The following is a 26456-nucleotide window of genomic DNA, read 5'->3' as shown; positions in this document are numbered from 1 at the left end:
AGTCTACAGAAGTTCTTGGGCCTTGCTCATTTTTATCGTCGCTTCATAACTAATTTTTCTAGTGTTGTTAAGCCTTTGACGGATTTGACTAAAAAGGGTGCTGATGTTACTGATTGGTCTCCTGCGGCTGTGGAGGCCTTTCAGGAACTTAAGCGCCGGTTTTCTTCTGCTCCTGTGTTGCGTCAGCCAGATACGTCGCTTCATTTTCAGGTTGAGGTTGATGCTTCCGAGATCGGAGCGGGGGCGGTTTTGTCACAGAGAAGCTCCGATGGCTCGGTGATGAAGCCATGTGCGTTCTTTTCTAGAAAATTTTCGCCCGCTGAACGGAATTATGATGTTGGTAATCGGGAGCTTTTGGCCATGAAGTGGCCATTTGAGGAGTGGCGTCATTGGCTTGAGGGTGCTAGACATCGTGTGGTGGTCTTGACTGATCACAAAAATCTGATGTACCTTGAGTCTGCCAAGCGTCTGAATCTTAGACAGGCTCGTTGGTCACTGTTTTTCTCCCGTTTCAATTTTGTGGTTTCATACCTGCCAGGTTCAAAGAATGTGAAGGCGGATGCTCTTTCTAGGAGTTTTGTGCCTGACTCCCCTGGAAATTCTGAGCCCACTGGTATCCTTAGGGATGGGGTGATTTTGTCGGCTGTCTCCCCAGACTTGCGACGTGCTTTGCAGGAGTTTCAGGCGGATAAACCTGATCGTTGTCCGCCGGAAAGACTGTTTGTTCCGGATAATTGGACCAGTAGAGTCATCTCCGAGGTCCATTCTTCTGTGTTGGCAGGTCATCCTGGAATATTTGGTACTAGAGACTTGGTGGCCAGGTTTTTTTGGTGGCCTTCCTTGTCGAGGGATGTGCGTTCTTTCGTGCAGTCTTGTGGAGTTTGCGCTCGGGCTAAGCCTTGCTGTTCTTGGGCCAGTGGATTGTTGTCACCTTTGCCTATCCCGAAGAGGCCTTGGACGCACATTTCCATGGACTTTATTTCGGATCTCCCTGTCTCTCAAAAAATGTCCGTCATATGGGTTGTGTGTGACCGCTTTCCTAAGATGGTTCATCTGGTACCCTTGCCTAAGTTACCTTCCTCCTCTGAGTTGGTCCCTCTGTTTTTTCAAAACGTGGTCCGTTTGCATGGCATTCCGGAGAACATCGTTTCTGACAGGGGATCCCAGTTTGTGTCTAGATTTTGGCGGACGTTCTGTGCTAAGATGGGCATTGATTTGTCCTTTTCGTCTGCATTCCATCCCCAGACGAATGGCCAGACGGAACGAACTAATCAGACCTTAGAAACTTATTTAAGGTGTTTTGTTTCTGCTGATCAAGATGACTGGGTTTCCTTTTTGCTGCTTGCTGAGTTTGCCCTTAATAATCGGGCTAGTTCTGCTACCTTGGTTTCTCCTTTCTTTTGTAATTCGGGGTTTCATCCTCGTTTTTCATCTGGTCAGGTGGAGCCTTCTGATTGTCCTGGAGTGGACATGGTGGTGGATAGGTTGCATCGGATTTGGAGTCATGTGGTGGACAATTTGAAGTTGTCCCAGGAGAGGGCTCAGCAGTTTGCTAATCGCCGTCGCCGCGTGGGTCCTCGACTTCTTGTTGGGGACTTGGTGTGGTTGTCTTCTCGTTTTGTTCCTATGAAGGTCTCTTCTCCTAAGTTCAAGCCTCGGTTCATCGGTCCCTATAGGATCTTGGAAATTCTTAACCCTGTGTCGTTTCGTTTGGATCTCCCGGCATCGTTTGCTATTCATAATGTGTTCCATCGGTCGTTGTTGCGGAAGTATGAGGTACCTGTCGTTCCTTCGCTTGAGCCTCCTGCTCTGGTGCTGGTGGAGGGTGAATTGGAGTATGTTGTGGAGAATATCTTGGATTCTCGTGTTTCCAGACGGAAACTCCAGTATTTGGTCAAGTGGAAGGGTTATGGTCAGGAGGATAATTCTTGGGTGATTGCCTCTGATGTTCATGCTGCCGATTTGGTCCGTGCTTTTCATAGGGCTCATCCTGGTCGCCCTGGTGGTTCTCGTGAGGGTTCGGTGACCCCTCCTCAAGGGGGGGTACTGTTGTGAGTTCTGTTTTTCTACGGTACAACTCTGTTGTGAGTTCTGTTTTTGGGCTCCCTCTGGTGGTTACTGATGGTACTGGGTGACTTGTGTTCTCTGCGGTCTCTGGTGTCCACCTGTTCCATCAGGTTATGGGAGTTTCCTATTTAACCTGGCTTTTTTGTCATTTCCTCGCCGGCTATCAATGTAATCAGCGTGTCTTTTTACCTCTGCTCCCTGCGTTTGTTATCTTCAGGACAAGCTAAGTTTTGATTTTCCTGTTCCACGTTTTGCTTAATTTTTGTCTTAGTCCAGCTTGCAGATATGTGATTCCTTGCTGCTGGTTGCTCTAGTGGGCTGAAATTACTCCTCATGTTCCATGAGTTGGCACATGAGTTCAAGTAATTTCAGGATGGTTTTTTGAAGGGTTTTTCGCTGACCGCGCAGTTCACTTTTGTATCCTCTGCTATCTAGCTTTAGCGGGCCTCATTTTTGCTGATTCTATTTTCATAACTACGTATGTGCTTTCCTCTCATTTCACCATTATTACATGTGGGGGGCTGCTATTTCTGTGGGGTGTTTCTCTGGAGGCAAGTGAGGTCTGTGTTTCTTCTGATAGGGGAAGTTAATCCTTCGGCTGGCGCGAGACGTCTAGGAATCATCGTAGGCACGTTTCCTGGCTACTGCTAGTTGTGTGTTTAGGTTCAGGATCGCGGTCAGCTCAGGTTCCATCACCCTAGAGCTTGTTTTGTTTTTGTGCTTGTCCTTTTGTGATCCCCTGCCATTGGGATCATGACACAACTCGCTGACAGCACACTGGGTTAATATAGTGGAAGCCGGGACCCAGTCGGACCTTGGGATGGTGCACATCCTCCCAACCCCGAGGATTGTGGGTCCTACATCAATCAGGGTTGCCCCCACAGTCTACAACTCCTGCACCTCCTCTTTCGCCTTCTCTTCAGCCTCCATCTCCGAAAGTAGCACATCAGTCACAAGCTGGAAGCACTGCAGCACTGCCTCAGCCAAGCACCAAGAGGCTGTGCTGAAGCTAATCTGCTTAGGTGATAAACCTCACAATGCTGAAGAGGTGTGGACAGCTCTGAAAGAGCAGTCAGATCTCTTTCTGACACCGCTGAACCTACAGTCAGGCATGGTCGTGTGTGACAATGGCCGGAACCTGGTGGCAAGGCGAGCTCATACACTTGCCTTGTCTGGCCCATGTGCTTAACCTCATGATTCAGCATTTTCTCAAAACCTACCCGGAGCTGCCGGATCTGCTTATGAAAGTACGCCGACTGTGTAACCATTTTAGAAAGTCAGCTACAGCTTCAGCCACCCTTGCCGTGCTTCAGCAGCGTTTGCAGCTTCTGGCTTACCGACTGGTGCGTGATGTCCCCACGCATTAGAACTCTACACTGCATATGTTGGAAAGTATTAGTGAGCAGAAACGGGCAGTTGTTGACTACTAGCATCAACAAGGTTGTCGTTATTCAGTTCAGACTCCACACATAAGACCTCAGGAGTGGACATGGATGTCAGACATCTGTATCTTCCTGCAAAACTTTGAGGAGTCCACCAAGATGGTGAGTGATGCTGCCATAACTAGCATCACCATTCCGCATCTCTGCCTTCTGAAAAGCTCTCTGCTCACAATGAAAGAGGATGCATTGCAGGCAGAGCATGAGGACATGGAGCAAGGAACCATGCAGGATGATTACACTCAGCCTGGCCTAATGTCTTCACAACATGGATTGGTTGACAATGAGGAAGAGGAGGAAGAACAGGAGCTACTTTCATGGGCTATAGATAGTACTACAAGCACAACTGTCCTACCGTCTGTTCAGCGTAGATGACCTGAGGACAGGGAGGAGGAGGAGGACACCATGGTCACTCGTCCTGTTGTTGAGGACACAGAAGGCTTTCCTGTTACCAGTCTGGTGCACATGGCTGACTTTATGTTGCACTGCCTTTCCCGTGACCCTCGTATTGTAAAAATTTTGGGTGACAGTCATTACTGGGCAGTGACACTTTAAGACACATGCTACAAGGAGAACTTTCAATCTCTTTTTCCAGGGGCAGACAGGTGTACGAAAATGGTGCATTACCAGAGGGCCATTGTTGCGGAATTAATAAAAAAATTCCCATCTGAAAACACTGGCGGTAGACGTCACAGTGCATTGGACAACCAAGGAGTACAGGCGAGAGAGACACAACTCCAATCCAGCAGTGGCAGGGCAACACTGGCAAAGTCCTGGGACCGTTTTCTCAGACCCTCCCATTGCTCTGGCCCAGAGGCGCATGGTAATGTCACAAGGAATGGAATGTTTGGGAAGATGGTGAGGGAGTACCTTGCTAACCATACCAACGTCCTCCGTGATTCCTCTCTGCCTTTTAATTAATGGGTATCTAAGCTGGACATATGGCATGAACTTTGGAGGTCCTGGCCTGCCCTGCAACTAGTGATTTGTCAGAGCGGGTTTTTAGTGCCACTGGTGGAATTATAACAGATAAACGCATTCACCTGTCAAATGAAAATGCAGACAGAGGGAAATGTTTGTCAGCCCTTACACTTAGTGTATGGGCATTACAAGTATAGGAGACCCGCTCCTTTAAATTGGGAAAACATTCATAGGAGGACTTCTTCCATATCTCTTCAGACACCATCACTAGAACACAAGGGTGAACGTATTCTGTGATGCAACAGTCACTCTAATGTTTGGAAAGGGTGTTTCTGATGCCCGTAAATAACTAAATTTTTTAAAACGTAGACTCCCCAGAGGGAAATGTTTGTCAGCCCTTACACTTAGTGTATGGGGATTACAAGTATAGAAGACCCGCTCTTTTAAATTGGGAAAACATTCATAGGAGGACATCCTCTATGTCTCTTCAGACACCACCACTAGAACACGAGGGTGAATGTATTCTGTGATGCAACAGTCACTCTAATGTTTGGAAAGGATGTTTCTGATGCCCGTAAATAATTTTTAAAAAGTAGACCCCCCAGGGGGAAATGTTTGTCAGCCCTTACACTTAGTGTATAGGCATTACAAATATAGGAGACACGCTCCTTTAAATTGGGAAAACATTCATAGGAGGACATACTCCAAGTCTCTTCAGACACCACCACTAGAACACAAGGGTGAACATATTCCGTGATGCTACAGCCACTGTAGTTTTTTGCAAGGGTGTATGATGGCGTAAACAAATGTAAAAAATTTTTTTTTACCCCATGTGAAAATGTTTGTCAGCCCATGCAATCTTGACTTGCGCAGGCGTGTACTACGGAGGACATAGAATGAACTTCAATCCAATATTGCGGCCAGCATGCAGCCAGCGGGTAAGGAAAGGGTGAATCAAACAACCAAAAACTCCGCCCATGTGACCAAAAACTGATCCCGCCAAATTCAGGTGACAGGTTCCCTTTAATGTATGGGCATTCCAAGTATAGGTGAAATGCTCCTTTGTAATGTGAAAACTTTTTTATGAGACCTTCCTCCACGTTTCTTACAAGGGGGATTGTGGTGTGTGCAAATTACGGCCAGGCCTTGTATTCACTTCATGGACAAAATTTATGATAGTAAAAAAAATAATAATGGAACTTTGTTTCATGTGGCCATCCAGTATGTGGTTTCAAAGGTTATTGGAGTGAATGTAAGATTGGTGCAGGGCAGGCCTTGCATTCAGTGCATAAGCAAACAGTATGGGAGACACACTTTCTTCTAATGGGAACAATTTTGTCCCGAGACCCTCAAGTACGTCTGCTGAAACAGTTATTGGGGTGCATGTAACATTGGTGCAGGCTAGGCCTTGCATTCAATGCATAAGCAAACAGTATGGGAGACACACTTTCTTCTAGTGGGAACAATTTTGTCCTGAGGCCCTCAAGTACGTCTGCTGAAAAGGTTATTGGGGTGCATATAACTTTGGGGCAGGCCAGGCCTTGCATTAAATGCATCATTTTTTCATGAGGCCCTCCTGTACATCTCATGAAAGGAATATTGGGGTGCGTTCTAATTTTTGGCAGCCCAGCCACTCACTGCATAGGCAATAACAGTATAGGAGACCCACTGTTTAATGGCCCTTTAAGAAGATTAATGCCCCTTGATACCCTTCTATAAATAAGCTCTGTGACTTTAAGAGTCCCTTCTTCATAAATGAAACAAGATTATTCTGCTTATGTGTCACACAACACATGGCCAGTTCAGGTTGTTAAATGTTACAATGACATTAGCCTGTGAATGTATTTTTATTGGTTTAAAGCAATGCTAAAGTGGAAAAACGCATCAAAACGCTGCGTGTGAACATAGGCCATGTGGTGGAGGAACATTTTTGTTTGGGGTTAATTATTTTGCCTTATATACAAGTCATTACCCTGGAAAGGATGTTCCTTAACATATTTCCCAGCTAAATCCATTTGGGTTTCGTTCTGTATGTTTTTGGTGCGCCTGTAAAAATGGCGTGAAACTCTGACAACATTGTTTACAGCTGTGACCTAGGAGTCAGAAATGCCTTCAGAGACATTTGCCATGATGTTCCTGTGTCATTTGAGCTGTGTTTCCATCATTTTCAGACGTTTTTAGACCTTTAAAGGACCTCCAGGGGAATTGCGGTAAAAATGCTCGGGTCTCGCATAGACTTACAATGGGCTCTTTGTTCTGTCCGAGTACACGAGTATTACAAATTGTTCGACCCGAGCACCCGATCATTTTAGTGCTCGCTCATCGCTAGTATAGAGCAATTGGTAAACAATGGCCTCAGAAAACAAATCATTTCTGTTCTTGAACAGTAAGGGTGCTTTCACACATCAGGTTTTTTCATTCCGGCTGATTACGGCTCTTTTCAGAAAAGCCGGAACCGGCAAAAATAAAAACCAGAACCGTTTTTCCCCCATCGACTTGAATTAGCGCCGGATGGCCAAGCAATCCTTCCGTTTTTTCCCAGGTCCAGCGAACATTTAGATTCCGGCGTCTGGAAAAAGTCTACTGTAACGTTTTTTGTCTGCAGTGAAAAAGCTGGAAGGCCGGATCCAGCTCTTCCGGCTTTTCGCAACAATGCATGTCTATGGACACCGGAATGCGCCGGATCCGGAAAAAGGCAGATCAGGCGGCCTGATCCAGTTTTTTAATCTGAGCATGCTCAGAACCTATAGGCCTGCCCCCAGGACACATATATAAAACAATGCCATTGAGGCCCTCACTCATTTCCAGCCTTCCAGCAAGAGAGTCAACACCCTGCCACACCCTGCCTTCCAGCAAGAGCTTGCCTGCTTGCCAGCAAGAGCCTAGCCTGCCTGTCTGCCTTCCAACAAGAGCCTTGCCACACCCTGCCTTCCAGCCAGAGCCTGCCTGCCTGCAAGAGCCTAGCCTGCTTGCTTGCCTTCCAGCAAGAGCCTTGCCACACCCTGCCTTCCAGCAAGAGCCTGCCTGCCAGCAAGAGCCTAGCCTGCCTGCCTGTCTTCCAGCAAGAGCCTAGCCTGCCTGCCTGCCAGCAAGAATCTAGCCTGCCTGCCAGCAAGAGCCTAGCCTGCCTGCCAGATCATTGGACACATCGCACAACATGAACAGAATGATCATTATAGATATCAAAATGTACACAACACATCAAAAGGCAAACTACAAGCACATGTTATGCTTTTCTTTAGAGTTCGGATTCTGGTGCTCCATCAAGAGGTCCTCAGAGTGGCTCCCAGGGTTGTCGGCGTGAGAGTCGTGGCAGCCGTCAGCATGTAAGCATGATACATTTTTTTTGGTCTTTTCTTTGTTTTGAATCTAATTTTATTTTTTTTGGCCTTTTTTTATAACAGGCTTCACAGCGTGCTCCTGATTAGGACAGTGAGGAGGTCGGCCTCAATATTGACTTCCTCATAGATTTGATCCGAGAAAGGGAGCCGCTGTGGAACATGGGTGACCGCCGCCATGCTGATGTCATAGTGACCCGTCGACTCTGGGAACAAGTATGTTAACAGCTAGTTGAGAGGTGGGAGGACCTCGATGTTCGGGCCCAGAATCAAGAACGTAAGAATACACAGTTCAATTATGTTGATGCATTCAAAGGATTGCATCTTAACCAATTTGTGTTTCTCCTTTTTTACAGGTGAGAGGATTGTGAAGCGGTGGTGGTCTATCAGGGATCGCTTTAAGAAGGAGTTCGACAAAGAGATGCGGGCCCCAAGTGGTTCTGGAGGACGCAGGAGCAGATACAAGTATGCCCAAGCCCTGTCGTTCCTCAGGTCAACAATCGTGACACGAAGGTAAATATTACCCACCACATGTAATAAGCAATGTTTTACATGTCTAACCCTCTATTGTTGTTTCAGAAAGGGCCATGCAATATCAGTATATTAAATTTTTTTTCTTTGTTCCACAGCACTGTCAGGAGCAATCGGGAGCCTGCAGCTGCGTTGAACCCTTCTGGGGCGATCCCTCAGGAGTCCGCCACCGAGGGACACTTCGACAGTCCCGGCCCCTCTGCACCTTCCCACTCTGCACCTTCCCAGCCTTCCCACCCATCTGATCCCTCGGTCCCATCCACCAGCACTGGAGCATCCTGGCCGGTTCCATTGCATAAATCTGCTGGTGAGGATATAGCTTTTCCTGTACCCCAGCCCTCTGCTGCTGCCACCTCTAGTAAACCTGTGGCTTCGGGGTGCCAGTGGCTGAGTGGTCAGGTACAGTGCTATGCGCCCGAGTTCTTGCATTTCAGAACTGTCTCAAAGTTTTGTCCGAGCAAATGGCTGCAGGTTTCAATTTAATAAATAAAAGCATACTCGAGTTTCATACACTTCTGCTAACGATGCGTTCAGAGGCAAGTCAGTCACCGAACGACACTTTTTTCCAGTCAGTACTCGAGCAAATGGAGAAGCTATCTACTGATCAGCAGATGCAAGTAATGGAAGCCTGCCAGTCTACTCTAGTGCTCATTGCCTCCAAAGCCACTGCACTTGCCACCCCTGCTGCACCTGCCCCACCTTCAGCCACTGTCCATCACTACAGCCACTACCATCCTCCTGACCCATACCAGCAACGTGCCCAAGCCCCATCCCACCAACCTCACCATTACCCACATCGTGACCGTGCCCCGTCTCACCATCCAGACCACTACCAGCGTCCCGCCCGTGCCCCTTCCCACCATCCAGACCAGTATGAACATCCCTCCCCATACCAGTTTCCAACAACATCTTCGGCGCCTCCCCTCCCTGCCCAGTACCACCAGCCTCATTCACCCGTCATGTCCCAACCCCCTTCTCCACCCCTCAACACTTCAGCGTCCCAATCCTCCCAAACCATCAGCCACACCCCTCCATCATACCAAATTCCTAACCCAACTCCCAGTTTCCTGTCCACCCATTCACTTGCTTTCTCCACCCCTTCACCACTACCTATTGATCCTTCCCCACCACCACCACAATAGTCTCTCCACACTCCTACTGTCGAAGTATCCCTATCTGACAGCCCCTCCAGCACTATCTCCACCCCGATATATTCAAAGCTCTGAGTTTGAGGTTATTTTTTGTGTTGCCAAACTGAATTTTATTATTGTTTTGTTAAAAAAAATCATAAAACTGTGTTTTTACAGCAAATTTGCATTTCATTTTATAAGGTATAGTTAACACTTGGGTTAAAGATGGTTTATTGTTAGAGGTAAAATACTTTGGGTGGAACCCAAAGAGGTGCACAACTTGGGTAAAAGAAGATAAAATACTATGGGTAGAACCCAAAGAGGTGCACAACTTGGGTAAAAGAAGATAAAATATTATGGGTAGAACCCAAAGAGGTACACAACTTAGGTAAAAGAAGGTAAAATACTTTGGGTAGAACCCAAAGAGGTACATAACTTGGGTAAAAGAAGGTAAAATACTTTGGGTAGAACCCAAAGAGGTACACAACTTAGGTAAAAGAAGGTAAAATACATTGGGGAGAACCCAAAGAGGTACACAGCTTGGGTAAAAGAAGGTAAAATGGGTAGAACACAAACAGGTACACAACTTGAGTAAAAGTAGGTCAAATACCTTTACAAGGTCAAAGACAAATTCAAACTCTCTCATCCCGCCAGTCTATTCTTCCTTCCGGTGACATAAAGTATCCTGCGAATTGATCCCTAATTTGAGAAACTGTCACAGAACTTCTATACGTTATGTTGTTATAATCAGCCAAGGTGGTTTCTTCAGAGTGGTCCTCAATGGAAATTTGTTCCTTGGAAATCACAAAATTGTGCAGAACAACGCAAGCTTTCACCACCTCGTCAACAGTGTCTGTATTCAAGTTTATAGATGTCAGTAGAACTCTCCATTTGGCGGTCAAAATCCCAAAAGCGCACTCTACCATTCTCCATGCACGTGTGAGGCGGTAGTTAAAAATTCTTTTAGTTTGGGTTAATCCACGACTGGAGTAGGGTTTAAGCAGATGTTCTGACAGCTGGAAGGCTTCATCCCCAACACAAACAAAAGGCATTGGCGGCCCAGAGGTTTGAGGCAGTGGTCTTGGTGGGGGAAATTGAAAGGTGTTTCCATACAAATAACGCCCCATTGCAGACAGTTTGAAAACTTGGGAATCATTAGAGCGGCCATATGGCCCAATATCCACCGCTACAAATTTGTAATCCGCATTGGCGATGGCCATCAGCACAATGGAAAAGTACTTTTTATAGTTAAAATATTCTGATCCAGATGCAGCCGGTTTCACAATACGGATATGTTTCCCCGTCCTCCGTGCCCAAGCAATTGGGAAACTGATACACTTGTTGGAATTTCTCGGCTACTTCCAACCAATTCCCCATTGTTGGGATGCGCTATAAATTCATCATGCAAAGAGTCCCACAGTTCACGGCAAGTGTGCTTTACAATTCCAGTGATGGTGGAAACTCACAATCTGAACTGGAAATGTAGTGATGTAAGGGATTCTTCTGTAGCAAGGAATCTGTGAGCAAAATCAAGGCAGAAATTACTACAAAATCAAATTACAATCAATTAATGTGTACTACAGGAGTACATACAATAAAAATGGCTTACCGAAGAGTGACCATCAGACGCTCGGCCGGTGAAATAGAGAATCGGCAATACATATCACTCCTTCGGATGAGATGTTCAATTCGGTCCACTAATAGATCAAAGTTCTCCACTTTCATCCGCACATATGAGAAAAATTTCTCTGGGTTTCCTCTTAGCTCCATGTGCAGAGTAGAAAACACCCCACGGGTCATTTTCTGTGCGGTGATGGGTGGATCCACAAACGGCGTCGACGCAGACGCATGATGCGTTGTCTCTCTCGCTCCTTCTCCAGAACAATTGCTTTCAAGCGATTCGCCTCCACAATGAAATCCAGGTTGTTCTGCAGAATCTTTGCCATAACGACATCCATCTTCTCTCAAAACACTTGCTCCTCTCCAACCTGTCACTGATGGGCAGTAGGAACACTGTATATATAGTTTTGAGGGGGTCAATCACATTTTGGAGCCTCCCGGGGTGTTCTTAAAACCCTGATCTGTCAAAAACCGGATGGAAAACCGGACGAAACAGATGCCAACCGGATGGGACGGATCCGGTTTCTAGTGGATCCTAGGATAAAAACTGGATCAGTCCCATCCGGTTTTCACAAATTACGCTGGATCTGGCGCTGCGGCGCGACATCGGAATCGGCAGGCGGCGAAAAAACTGATGTGTGACAGTAGCCTTAGGGACATGTTAATGAAGTTTCAGCAGATGGCAGTTTGCATAAGGTAAAGCAGGTAATGCTGTTTCATTGCAGCGGTCTGTTATGTTATATGCTAAGCAACAAAGGTAGAATCACAGTTAACACATGCGTAATAATGATGTATTATGTACGTTCTGTTAACATTGCAGTATTTAATCACAGAGACTAGGAAAATAAGATGCTAAATCTTAGATGCCCAATGTACCAGGACAACTAAGAACAAAAACAAATAAATACAACAGGAAGGCAGTGCCAGGTAATAACAATCATTCATGAAGCCAAAGAGCAGCAAATAAAAAAATGTAGAAGCTGAGATTATGAGTGAAGGAAATGAAACGTAACAAACTCATATACAGATTTTCCTGTGAATAAAGGCACCAGGATGACGCACATTAACTTTATGTCTTTGTCTAGACATGAAAATCACCTATTCTAAACTTCTACTGATAGTAACATTGAAATTTGACTTTTCTCCAAAACAATAGATTAATCTGTTCTGTTGTTTCAAATAGGTTTAGATATTTAATATTGTTAATGGAAGATAAAATACTCGATATCATCACTTGAATTAATGGATTTGCAACATTTCTGAGAAACAGAGAACAGAGTAAACAAACAAAAGAGCATGCACCATATGGGGAGCCAGGAGTCAACATACAGCTGTGATGCCCAAAAAATATGCTACGTTTAGTCTTGATTAGAGATGAGTGAACCCCAGTATTGGTTACCGAACCCCGAATACAGACTTTTTACTGAACGTTTCCTGTTCGGGTTCACCAATCTAATTAAGCTTGTGGAAAGGCTGCATCGCTGTACAACCGCCATTATACTCTTATTAGTGTAGGGATAGAATGCAGCTGGAGTGAGGGGCAGATTTGGACTGCGCGCTCTGCAGAAGAGCTGCTATGCGTACTCAGCAACCCATATCTATGGAATTTTTTTAAACTTTGTTAGTCATTTCTCTAGTAGCCTTCCATGACAGCCCAGGAGGTTGTCTCCATACCCTAATAGGGGACAGGAAGCACAAGAGGTTAAAAACCCCTCCCACCTCCCATTAACCAGTGTCTTTCCTGTCCCCCATGGGGCATAAAGAGGTTTCTGGTGCACTGCGCGGCTGGCTCTGGCAGGGTACCTTATATTTCTTAGCCGGGCACTGGTGGTCGGGCCCCCAGGGCTTCCTCCTCCGTTATGCTCCCGTCTCCTCTGGATTCTGGGACCGCATTCCCGGTCCTCCTGCGGGGGTGAAGCGGGCTGGTGATCCCATCCCGGAGGCCTCCCTGAGTTCTCCGGCGTCTCCCCCTCCTGTGCGCGCTGTTCGGCGACCCAGAAGTCACGTGGTGCCTTCACTTCTGGGTTGGCGCTCCTGCATAGGAGCGATCTCTGTCCGGCGTTATGGACTACCGAATGGCGTGTGAGGCACGCTGCATCCTACCACACCTGCCTGGGACTGCGGAGGGGGAGGGGCGGCTAATTGCCACGCGCTGGTGCAGTCTTATTTTTCTATATAAGCTGCGAAGACGTCTTGGGTAAGCCTGCTTAAGCATGGATTCATCTTGCCTTGCAGCTGCAGAGCCCAGCGCTCCTCAAGCCCCATTAAGTGTGGCAGGGATGGGTTCCATTTAAAGGTAGATTAAATATACCTTCTTATACCGCCTCCTCTCTCGTTTCAGGGAGACAAGCCTGGCCATAAAACCGTTACCAAACGCAAGTGTGCTACCTGTAATGTAAAAATGCCCTTAAACTGGGAGAAAAAGTTGTGCCAACCTTGTACGGATAAAGTAATCCGGGCAGAACACCCTTCACTAATTGAAGAAATTCGTTCACTGGTTAGACAAGAGGTCCAGACCTCTTTGGCCACGCTCGCCCCCCCTCCACCACCACCACCATCCTCACCTGGTCCATCACTTCCCAAAAAGAGAAAAATCCAGGAATATTCTGGGTCAGAGTCTGAAGGGTCTTATACGTCATCTTCAGTCAAATGGGAAGATGTGTTACCCCATAAATCTGCGGAAATCAGAAAATATCTTTTTTCCTCTGAATACATTGAGGAATTGATGTCTGCAGTGAGGAATACTATGGGGCTAAAGGAGGAACCAGTTCCTCAGTTTATACAAGACGAATTATTCGGCATACATACTGAAAAACAACCTGGGTTTCCCGTACATAAAAGTATAATATACATGATCAATAATGAGTGGGAACTGCCTGAGAAACGGCTAACTACCCCTTCAGACTTTAAACATCGGTTTCCTCTAGATGAGGATTCAATTAAATGGAACATCCCAAAAATAGATGTTCAGGTGGCTAGAGTGGCTAAAAAGATGGCTCTGCCATTCGAGGATTCCTCCCAGTTAAAGGACCCCTTAGATAGGAAGATTGAGAGCCTTCTCAAAAAGTCCCGGGAAACTTCTACCTCGGCCCTCAGATTCAATATTGCATCCACCTGCGTGGCCCGCTCTCTCTTCCGCTGGATAGAAGAGCTAGAAAACCACATCTCTCAGGGTACTCTGAGAGAGGAAGTGTTGGACTCCCTGCCTATTTTACATAGAGCAACAGGTTTTCTTGCGGACGCCTCACTGGAATCCATCCGTGTGGCCGCCAGATCTCTAGTCCAGACAAATTCAGCCAGAAGAGCTCTCTGGCTAAAAATGTGGAGAGGGGACGTCACTTCAAAGATAAAACTCTGTTCCATTCCCTTTAAGGGTGACTATGTGTTTGGGCCCTCATTAGATGACATCCTGGAAAAAGCCACGGACAGAAAGAAATCTCTTCCTGAACAAAGACCTCCCAGGAAGCGTTTTTTTCGAGCCTCCCAGTCCCAGCCCTCCCAGGGTAAGGGAATAGGAAAAACTGGGAGGTGGAGTTATGCCAAGGTGAAACCTAAAAATATCCTTATTCCCCAACAAACACAACAAGAAAAACAATGACTCCGATCCGTTGGGGGGGAGGCTTTCGAACTTCGTTCACAGTTGGCAGAATATCTCCAACAGCCCTTGGGTAGTGAGTGTTATCCAACAGGGTCTTCTGATAGAGTTCAATGTGCCTCCTCCCAGGATCTTAAGAGTCACCTCCCCGTCATCTTGGGAGACTCAAAAACTGATGATGTCAGGAATACAGGATTTACTAAACTCGAGAGCTATTTCCATGGTCCCGGTAAATGAGCAAGGGAAAGGGCATTATTCCCGTATTTTTATGGTAAAAAAGCCTTCCGGGGAAGCTCGGATCATAATAAATCTAAAAGCTCTCAACAAATACATTACTTACCGCAAATTCAAAATGGAGTCAGTAAAAACAGCCATCCCTCTGATAGCTCCTCATTCCTATATGGCAACAATATTTCCTATTTCCATATTCCAATGCATCCTCGCCACAGGAAATACCTAAGATTTGCGGTCCAGTTCAATCAAAAAATCTTACATTTCCAATACAATGTTCTCCCCTTTGGGATCTCCTCGGCCCCAAGGGTTTTCTCCAGAGTCATGGCGGAAGCTGTATCTCATATCAGGAATCAAGACGTCGCTATAGTGCCGTACTTGGACGATCTTTTAATACTTGGTCCTTCTGCCGAAATTCTCAATCAGAGAATTTCCAAAACTCTGAACATCTTATAGCTTTTGGGTTGGATACCCAATCTGAAGAAGTCTCATCTATTACCATCAAAGGTGATAAAATTCCTCGGAGTCCTTTTGGACTCAGGAAGTCAAAAATCTTTCCTACCAGAGGAACACCAGAGGAACCTGATATCCAAGGTCCTAGACTTCAAGAAACAACGGTCTCCGACTCTGCGGACTGCAATGTCTCTTCTGGGGTCGATGACGGCCTGTATATAATCAGTCCAGTGGACTCAAAGCCACTCCAGAGTTCTGCAGGCACACATCCTAGGAAACTGGAACGGAAATCCAAATTTCCTAAACAGAAGAGTGTACACTCCAGGGAAGGTAAAAGCCTCATTAACCTGGTGGGCAATCCATACAAACTTGCAAAAAGGAGTGGACTGGATACAAGATCCGCAGGTGACAGTGACAATGGATGCCAGTCAAAAAGGCTGGGGAGCAGTTGTCTCGCAAATCCCATTCCAAGGTCACTGGAATCGGAAAGAAAGCTCCAATTCCTCCAACTTCAGAGAATTGATGGCAGTGGCAGTGGAGAAGGCCCAGTCTGATTATAGGTCAACATGTCAGAGTCTACTCAGAAAATATGACGACTGTAGCGCATCTAAAACACCAGGGGAGTCCGAAGTTCAACCAATTGAGAGCAATATCAAACAGAATTTTTTGCTGGGCAGAGCTATACACCTCAAAGGGTCAGTAAACATTCATGCGGATCTCCTAAGTCGTCACGATTTACATCCAGGAGAATGGAGCCTGAAGACGGATGTTTTCAGAATGTTGATGGACAGATGGGGACTCCCCGACATAGATCTTCTAGCATCAAGCCAGAATGCACAGGTCGAGAACTACTTCTCTCTAGACTCCAAAGACAGGTCTCAGGGAGTAGATGCCTTTGCTCATACATGGAGGTTCCACCTAGCATACGTGTTTCCTCCAATACCGTTGCTTGCAAAGACCCTCCGGAAGATCCGAGACGATCAGGTCCCGACTATCCTAGTAGTTCTGGCATGGCCAAAGAGGAGCTGATATCACCTCATCAGAGAATTGAAAGTGGATGGTCCAGTCTTTCTGCAAACATCAGAAGATCTACTCTGCCAGGGCCCCTTTTATCATCCGGAGCCGCAAAAGTTCAAGCTGGCAGCCTGGCTATTGAAGCCCAGGTACTAAGAGCTAAAGGTCTTTCAGAGTCAGTAATCTCTACTTTACAGAAATCTAGAAAACCTGTCACCAATGCTATATATAGCAAAATTTGGAAGAGATTCTCCTCGTGGTGTCATCCTCATAATCCTGACCCTTTCCATCCTAATATCTCAAAAATATAAAATTTTCTACAAAAAGGATTGGAGTTGGGGCTGAAGCCAAGTACCTTAAAGATTCAAGTGTCAGCTTTGAGTTCTGTCTTCGACCAAGACCTTGCAGGTCATTGTTCGATAAAAAGGTTTATGGTCTCAGCATCAAGGCATTGTCCAAGAAAACAAATCTTTGTACCATCATGGGACTTAAACATAGTTCTAAAAAGCCTTATGACTCCTCCATTTGAGCCGTTATCATCTTGTTCCTCACAGCTTCTGTCCTGCAAGACTGCCTTCTTATTTGCAATTTCTACTGCAAGACGAGTGGGGGAAATACAAGCCCTTTCAATTAGAGAACCTTATCTTAAAATAAGAGATGATTCCATTGTGTTCCGACCAGATCCATGTTTTCTTCCGAAAGTAGTGTCAGAATTTCATCGATCACAGGATATAGTCCTCCCATCGTTCTGTCACAATCCTTCAAATCCGGAAGAACACAGATTTCATACCTTGGATGTACGGCGTATAGTGTTATACTACTTGGAACAAACTAAATCCTTCAGAATTGACAAAAATCTCTTCGTTCATCTATCTTGCCGAAACAAGGGCAAAAAGGTAGCGAAGAGTACCATTGCCAACTGGATAAAAAAGGCCATTACTGAAGCATACCTAGCTCAGAATATTGCGATTCCTGCGGACCTAAAGTCTCATTCCACCAGATCTACTTCCGTCTCTTGGGCTATAAGGGCTGGTGCTTCAACAGAGCAGATTTGCAGGGCTGCAACATGGTCTTCTCTGCACACTTTTACTAAGCATTATAGATTGGACTTCTGGTCCAACCGGGATCTTGCCTTTGGCCGAAATGTTCTTCAGGCTGTGGTCCCTCCCTAAATACAGAATTGTTTGGCATTCCTCCTGGGCTGTCGTGGAAGGCTACTAGAGAAAATAGAATTATTCTTACCATTAATTCGGTTTCTAGGAGCATTCCACGACAGCATTAATTCCCTCCCGATGTTCTTGGATATTTTTTATGAGAACCTAAAAGGTAACCGGTGCTATGGGTTCAGTTGTAAGTAACTGGTTAATGGGAGGTGGGAGGGGTTTTTAACCTCTTGTGCTTCCTGTCCCCCATTAGGGTATGGAGACAACCTCCTGGGCTGTCGTGGAAGGCTCCTAGAAACCGAATTAACGGTAAGAATAATTCTATTTTTTGGTAAGTCAGGAAACTTTTAATTACATACATCAAAATGAGGGGTCTTTGCTTGCGCAGCCCTATACCTTAAGGTATTTTGCATTATTTCTTACAAAGTCTTCATTTATTTGGTGACTCCTGTACTACTTGCAGATTGAGTGCACTTTGTCTCTTTCTGATCGCTTTGTTTTTTCTTGCATTTGCACCATCTTATTGGCACTTGCACCTTATTCAGTTCTATGTCTACTTTGTTTATATTGCACATAAGTGTGTGTTGTTTGCATTATCCTTTGCAACTCATACTTGCACTTGGGCACTTTAGTTTCAGTTGTATTATTTGGTACATACATGTAGCATATGACCTACTGACTGTTGTGGTGGCCCTCCTTGATGTACTATACATCTCTTTGTTTTTATACTTATATATGTGTGCGATTATGTTTTTTACAATTGCTTCATTTTGTAGTCCTTTTTGCTGCTCTGTATGAATATTCATTTTTATGCATAAGCACTTTTCAATTTAGCAAGGCGGGCAAGGTTGAGGAGTCGGTGCAAGATGATGAGGGGGATAATGAGGTCCTAGAACTTGCATGTAGTGGAGCCATCCTAGTGACATACGCAGTTTGGAGGAAGAGGGGGTGGCTATGCTGACCAGCAGCACAGCAAAAGAGGGAGAAGGGTGCAAAAGCAAAGCCAACTCAGGTGGTTTGCATGCTGTGCCATCAGACCCTGAAGCGAGGCATAAATGTTCTGAACCTGAACAGTACCTGTATGATGAGGCATCTGAATTCCAAGCACAAGGTGCAGTGGAGTACACACCTTAAAAACCATAACAGATCTGAGCCTCCTCCTGCTCAACTTCTACTGCAGTCTCGGCCTCTTCCTTCACTCATTATAAACAGGGCCACCTGCCTTCCCGCAAAAGTAGGATGCAAAAATGGAACGCCTGCCAGGGCCGTGGGGTACTCGGTACCAGGTCCGGTACTTAAAGGGGATGCCATGGTCACAGCGACCCGGTCTGTGGCCCTGGGCGCCCAAGTAAAAAGGAATATCATTAAAGGGGTTTTGAATAAAGTTTGTGTTCGTGATACCACCTGTGGTTCTCGGTCAGGGATGACCAACGCTGCTTAAAGGGGTCCACTGGGGTGATGTTATGGCAGCTAAGATTGTATGGCTTCCCACAGGTGAAGCTGGGACCTCAGGGCTCCCAGTGTATAGATGAAGATGATGGGTAATGTAGCAAGAAATGGAGGACACAGGTTTGCAGTTTCCTTACCTGGTTTACTGATGAATTCAGGTAGCCACAGTCCAGGGCACCAGATCACAGGTACAAGTAAGGTCCAGCTGGCTTGGAAGCGAGTTGGGAGTCCCCTTTACCAGGTGAAGTTAGAAGCCTTCCCTCTAGCGCTGTGGTGTACAGTGTTGCAAAGAGAAAAGCGAGCAGGCACCACCTACAAAAACGTATTATATCTAATGGGGGTGCAACTATTGCGCCAAAACATAAACAATAGTATAGAGAGGAAAAAGAGGGCGCAACACACAGTGCACACACAACCAAAGTACGAATAATCTAAGCTTTATTGAGGCAAACAAGTACAAAAAAGACATAAAAGCATTTAAAAGAGCATGCATAGAAACATACCCAAACACAAGCATTCCCTAAGTCCAGGGATATGCTAAAGATACAAAAAAGGAATAAATGTCCTTTATAAGAGACACCAGTGAGTGTAACCCATGCATAAAATGTGTGTGCATGTGGCAGCATGCGCTGGACTAAACATGCGAACGAATACCCCCATAACAAGAACTATAAGTCCCAAAATAAAGCCCAAATATGGGTTAAAAAATGATAGTCATGATATAAGGCAGTCCGCATACAGTCCAGGGCAAGTACCGATATACAGAAGATGAACAAAGCAATACACATGCACATGTAGTAAATACTTGCCACTCACTGGAATCACAGAGCCCCACTCCCAACGCGTATCGCTACACCCAGTAGCTTCGTCAGGGGAAGTATGTTATGGTCTTCTTAGGTCGGGTATATATAGTGTCAGTCAGGTAAGTGCACTTACTGATGCACTAATGATTGCTAGCACATGTGCCCAGCAATCATCAGGCATCGGAACAGCCGTGGATAATCTAACAGCGCCGGCGCAGTGTCCAAATAATAATTGGTACCTAATGTCCATCGCTACACTCACATGTCCCCGGCGTGCGTTCCAGATGAACCGGATGTGTGCGTGCCATGCACCGGAAGTCCTCCCCGCGCCTGCGCAGACCCACAAATAGCGGTCTATTAAAACGATGACATCATATCCAGAGGGACCGCAAATATGCGTTCCACGTCAGTCGCAGGCCTGCGTGCCACCAGCACACATTGCCGTCCGCGCATGCGCACCAGAGAAAAGGGCTACTATTCCTATAGGACAAGTACAAGTTCCCACACGGCAAATAAGAAAATGTAGATCTGCAAAACACATCAAACGATCATACTAATAACTACCACCCATACATACACAAGCATATATGACGGTCGCCATATAAATACAAAAATCTGGATAGCACCGAAGATACATATTAATAAAGGACACAATTACATAAATATATACAAGTAGATGTCTCAAGACACCAAACGTTTAGATAGCCAGGAAAAAACAAATACATATATACAAAAAATACAATCATGGTAAGAGGAAGCCTGTATACAACAAATCCTCGTTAAGGCCTCCAGGCACCACCGACCCCAATTGATAAATCCAACGGGCCTCCAATCTAAGCAATTCTCCTCGCCGATCCGATTTTCGTAGGTTGGTAGTCATCTTCTGAAGTCCGATCACTTGTAAATCCCGGGTGCTACCAGAGTGGACCTGTAAAAAGTGTAAGGCCACAGTGGAAACATTTTTGCCCAGTGTATGACTCGGCCTGATCTCTGACCCCGCCTCTTGTTTTCCGTCTCTGTACCACGTTCCTCGACCAGCTTTTGACTCTCTGGCTTGTACCCAGACTTTGTCTTACGTCTCACGTTTTGGATACCGTGCTTCCGTTTGGCTCTGACTTCTGGCTTGTCTGACTATGTGCTCTGCTGTTACTTCTAGTACCTCGTCTCCTGTTTCTTGCAGACCAGCCTGTCTAACTACTCTGCCGCCTCCTAGTGGCGCTTTGCACTGTGGTGCTACATGGTGAGGGCTACCTTGTCCCCCTTACCTTACTTGTCCCTCCCTCATGCCAAATAGCAATATAGTGGAATATATATTCCCCATCCCTTTACAATGCCATTTCAAACATGTCCATTTGAACTTTGGGCTTCCACCACGTCCACTGTCATGCCATTATGTGGCCCTCACTTAAAATTTTTAGAGGGCCAGCGGTGTTGTGAAATCTGCATTTTGTAAGCTCCACAGTTCATTTTTCCACCGAATCCCAAAAGATCAACTGTCATAGTGGGTGAAGCCGCTGTAAGGTGAATATAATACTGGAGTTGGGGGAGCTGTATGATCAATGTCATTAAATTGGATTCTACCAGACACCAAAAGCATTAAAATTAAATTCTATATGCTACAAGCGAGGGCCTGTATTGTGCTCAATCTGTTAGGCCTGAAACCTATGTCAGGAACATGTACAAGCCTCATTTTACTTGGAAGCAGCCTCCTCAAAAGAAAGAGACAGGAGTAACGTTGACCAATCTGCACAAACCTATGCAGTTCTTCTGGAAACTACCCAATTATGCAGAATGTATCTTTTACATGGTTTAGAGCAGCAATGGAGTAATTACAGGATATGTCCCAAAGAGTGTTGACATCTGTGGATTGTATTACTCAGGTGACAGGCAGTGCTACAGAGCAGAGTAAATTTTTCGTGAAGAATCAATAACAAGTGGAATACAATTGTGAAGCTGAACGAAATTTATTGGTTATTTAAAATTTTTGTGGAAGTTCAAAAACTGAAAAGTGGAGCGTGCAATATTATTTGGCCCCTTTAACCTAATAGTTTGTTGCGCCACCTTTTGCTACGATTACAGCTGCAAGTCACTTGGGCTATGTCTCTATCAGGGTTGTACATCAAGAGAATGAAATTCTTGCCCATTCTTCCTTGGCAAACAGCTCGAACTCAGTGAGGTTTGATGGAGATCGTTTGTGAACAGAAGTTTTCAGCTCTTTTCACAGATTCTTGATTGGATTAAGGTCTGGACATTAACTTGGCCATTCTAACACCTGGATATGTTTATTTGTGAACCATTCAATTGTAGATTTTGCTTTATGTTTGGGATCATTGTTTTGTTGGAAGACAAGTCTCCGTCTCAGTCTCAGGTCTTTTGCAGACTCCAACGGTTTTTCTTCAAGAATGGTCCTGTATTTGGCTCCATCCATTTTCCCATCAATTTTAACCACCTTCCCTGTCCCTGCTGAAGAAAAGCTGGCCCAAATCATGATGCTGCCATCACCATGTTTGACAGTGGGGATGGTGTGTTCAAGGTGATGAGCTGTGATGCGTTTACGCCAAACATACTGTTTGGCATTGTTGCCAAAAAGTTCAATTTTGGTTTCATCTGACCAGAGCACCTTCTTCCAGATGTTTGGTGTGTCTCCCAGGTGGCTTGTTGCAAACTTTAGACAACACTTTTTATGGACATCTATGAGAAATAGCTTTCTTCTTGCCACTCTTCTATAAAGGCCAGATTTGTGCAGTGTACGACTGATCGTTGTCCTCTGGACAGACTGTCCCACCTCAGCTGTAGATCTCTGCAGTTCATCCAGAGTGATCATGCGCCTCTTGGCTGCATCTCTGATCAGTCTTCTTGTTTGAGATGAAAGTTTAGAGGGACAGCCGGGTCTTGGTAGATTTTCAGTGGTATGATACTTCTTCTATTTCAATATGATCGTTTGCACAGTGCTCCTTGGGATGTTTAAAGTTTTAGAAATCATTTTGTATCCAAATCCGGCTTTAAACTTCTCCACAACAGTATCATTGACCTTCCTGTTGTGTTCCTTGGTCTTCTTGATGCTCTCTATGCTTCAAACAGAACCCTGAGACTATCACAGAGCAGGTGCATTTAAACGGAGACTTGATTACACACAGGTGGATTATATTTATCATCATTAGGCATTCAGGACAACATTGGATCATTCAGAGATCCACAATGAATTTCTGGAGTGAGTTTGCTGCACTGAAAATAAAGGGGCCTAATAATATTGCACGCCCCACTTTTCAGTTTTTAAATTTACACAAAAAATTAAAATAACTAGTGATGAGCGAATATACTTGTTACTCGTTAGTATTTTTTAGTGCTCAGAGATTTAGTTTTCCTCACCTCAGCTGAATGATTTACATCTCTTAGCCAGTTTGATTACATGTGGGAATTCCCTAGCAACTAGGCAACCCCCACAAGTACTTATGCTGGCTAACAGATGTAAATCATTCAGCTGCGGTGATGAAAACTAAATCTCCGAGCACTAAAAAATACTCGGAGGTCACCCGAGCGTGCTCGGGAAATCTCGAGTAACGAGTATATTCACTCATCACTAAAAATAACCAATACATTTCGTTCAACTTCACAATTGTGTTCCACTTGTTGTTGATTCTTCACCAAAAATGTATATTTGGTATCTTTATGTTTGAAGCATGATATGTGGGGAAAAGGTTGAAAAGTTCTAGGGGACCGAATACTTTCACAAGGCAATGTATATGCATCCTTGCTCCCCCATATAGCCATCCTGGCCCCCCATATATAACTATCCTGGCTTCCCCATATATAACTATCCTGGCCCCCAATATATACCCATCCTGGCTCCCCAATATATATATATACAGTGGGGCAAAAAAGTATTTAGTCAGTCAGCAATAGTGCAAGTTCCACCACTTAAAAAGATGAGAGGCGTCTGTAATTTATATCATAGGTAGACCTCAACTATGGGAGACAAACTGAGAAAAAAAATCCAGAAAATCACATTGTCTGTTTTTTTATCATTTTTTTTGCATTTTATTATGGAAAATAAGTATTTGGTCAGAAACAAACAATCAAGATTTCTGGCTCTCACAAACCTGTAACTTCTTCTTTAAGAGTCTCCTCTTTCCTCCACTCATTACCTGTAGTAATGGCACCTGTTTAAACTTGTTATCAGTATAAAAAGACACCTGCGCACACCCTCAAACAGTCTGACTCCAAACTCCACTATGGTGAAGACCAAAGAGCTGTCAAATGACACCAGAAACAAAATTGTAGCCCTGCACCAGGCTGGGAAGACTGAATCTGCAATAGCCAACCAGCTTGGAGTGAAGAAATCAACAGTGGGAGCAATAATTAGAAAATGGAAGACATACAAGACCACTGATAATCTCCCTCGATCTGGGGCTCCACGCAAAATCCCACGCCATGGGGTCAGAATGATCACAAGAACGGTGAGCAAAAATCCCAGAACCACGCGGGGGGACCTAGTGAATGAACTGCAGAGCTGGGACCAATGTAACAAGGCCTACCATAAGTAACACACTACGCCACCATGGACTCAGATCCTGCAGTGCCAGACGTGTCCCACTGCTTAAGCCAGTACATGTCCGGGCCCGTCTGAAGTTTGCTAGAGAGCATTTGGATGATCCAGAGGAGTTTTGGGAGAATGTCCTATGGTCTGATGAAACCAAACTGGAACTGTTTGGTAGAAACACAACTTGTCGTGTTTGGAGGAAAAAGAATACTGAGTTGCATCCATCAAACACCATACCTACTGTAAAGCATGGTGGTGGAAACATCATGCTTTGGGGCTGTTTCTCTGCAAAGGGGCCAGGACGACTGATCCGGGTACATGAAAGAATGAATGGGGCCATGTATCGTGAGATTTTGAGTGCAAACCTCCTTCCATCAGCAAGGGCATTGAAGATGAAACGTGGCTGGGTCTTTCAACATGACAATAATCCAAAGCACACCGCCAGAGCAACGAAGGAGTGGCTTCGTAAGAAGCATTTCAAGGTCCTGGAGTGGCCTAGCCAGTCTCCAGATCTCAACCCTATAGAAAACCTTTGGAGGGAGTTGAAAGTCCGTGTTACCAAGCGAAAAGCCAAAAACATCACTGCTCTAGAGGAGATCTGCATGGAGGAATGGGCCAACATACCAACAACAGTGTGTGGCAACCTTGTGAAGACTTACAGAAAACGTTTGACCTCTGTCATTGCCATCAAAGGATATATTACAAAGTATTGAGATGAAATTTTGTTTCTGACCAAATATTTATTTTCCACCATAATATGCAAATAAAATGTTAAAAAAACAGACAATGTGTTAGGAGTCGAGTTTCCTCTGCTGCACAGGGGGAATCTCGATCCGTGTCTGCTGCGGTCTCCCATTCGGTATCGGCCGCAGTGGGCACTGCTCAGCGGAGACATCGCTCCCAGCATCTTGCTGAGGCTGATTCGGTGCATAGGGTCACTACTGCCTTTTCTGGCTTTCCTATGGTACCCTGCACTGATCTGCGGCGAGGGAGCCTCTCTGGGACTAAGTCCTTGTTTACTCACACTGAGCATGCCCAGGGCAGGGTCTCCCATTGGAGGTCGAGGGCCACATGTTCGGTCACATGCTCAGGTGCTGCAGTACATTCCATTGGTCCTCCTGGAAGGTCCTGAAAGGGCAAAACATGCTCAGGTACTGCAGCACTTTCCATTGGTCCTTCTGGAAGGTCCTGAAAGGGCAAAAACTTCAGTAGCAGCTTCCTGTGCTGCAACTATATAAACTGCGCATGACCGCACGGCCATGCGCTAGTATTGTCTTGAAAATATATGTGTGTGTGTAGATGGATGTATGTCGAAGGATGAAAGCTCCTAAGTATCCCCCCCTAGCGTTGTTGTCTGTTTGCGGATGATGGTAGCTATCTAGCGCCCGACTAGCCATCAGCACAAAACACACATAACAGCGTCTAGTTGCTGTGACCGCCTGTACGGCGCCGTGCACTTTCCTTACCCAAGCCTGGGTGGTTAGCGGCGTCCGTTAGTGCGGCACCGCACGCACTCTCGTGCCTTTATTTACTATTTCAATAGTTTCCTTACACACCCAGTTGCGGTGTTGTGCCAGCAGTGGTCTAATCGGACTTCAATCCTAGTTGGGGTTGTGTTCGCTGACTTATTGCTCGCGCTCTATGTGCGGTACCGCGGTCCTGTGACGCAACAGGATCGCTTCCTTCACGCAGGGTGAAGTTTACCCTTGTATGTATACTTATAGTACCGCCATATAGTCCGTCTTACTTAGCAGCAGGTACTTTCCTGCACGGTGGATCCTGGGTTGCGAACGCACCAATTCCATCTAATAAACTATATATTTGGTGCGTTACGCCAACCCTAACAGAATACTAGCGCCAGGATCTGGCTAAGAATGGCGAATGAACAGCGATTGCAGGGGTACATCCAGCTGCTGGAGGGCCGGTTGGCGTCTCTTGAGCGTGCAACCTCGGCGGTGGATGTTACCGCAATAGCTGTTCAGGCTGCTAGCGTGGCTGCAGCAGCTTTACCCACTGCCACCTCTGTTCCGACCCTATCTCACCTTCCTTTGCCTGAGAGATACTCTGGGGACAGTAAGTCCTGTAGGGGTTTCGTGAGCCAATGTGGTATACACCTCGAGCTTCTGGCTGCACGTTTCCCTACTGAGCGGGCAAAGGTGGGA

The sequence above is a fragment of the Ranitomeya imitator genome, chromosome 3 (assembly GCF_032444005.1).
Source record: "Ranitomeya imitator isolate aRanImi1 chromosome 3, aRanImi1.pri, whole genome shotgun sequence".
In the NCBI taxonomy this organism is placed as follows: Eukaryota; Metazoa; Chordata; class Amphibia; order Anura; family Dendrobatidae; genus Ranitomeya; species Ranitomeya imitator.
The sequence above is the reverse complement of the archived record's forward strand: the minus strand, read 5'-3'. Positions refer to the sequence as shown.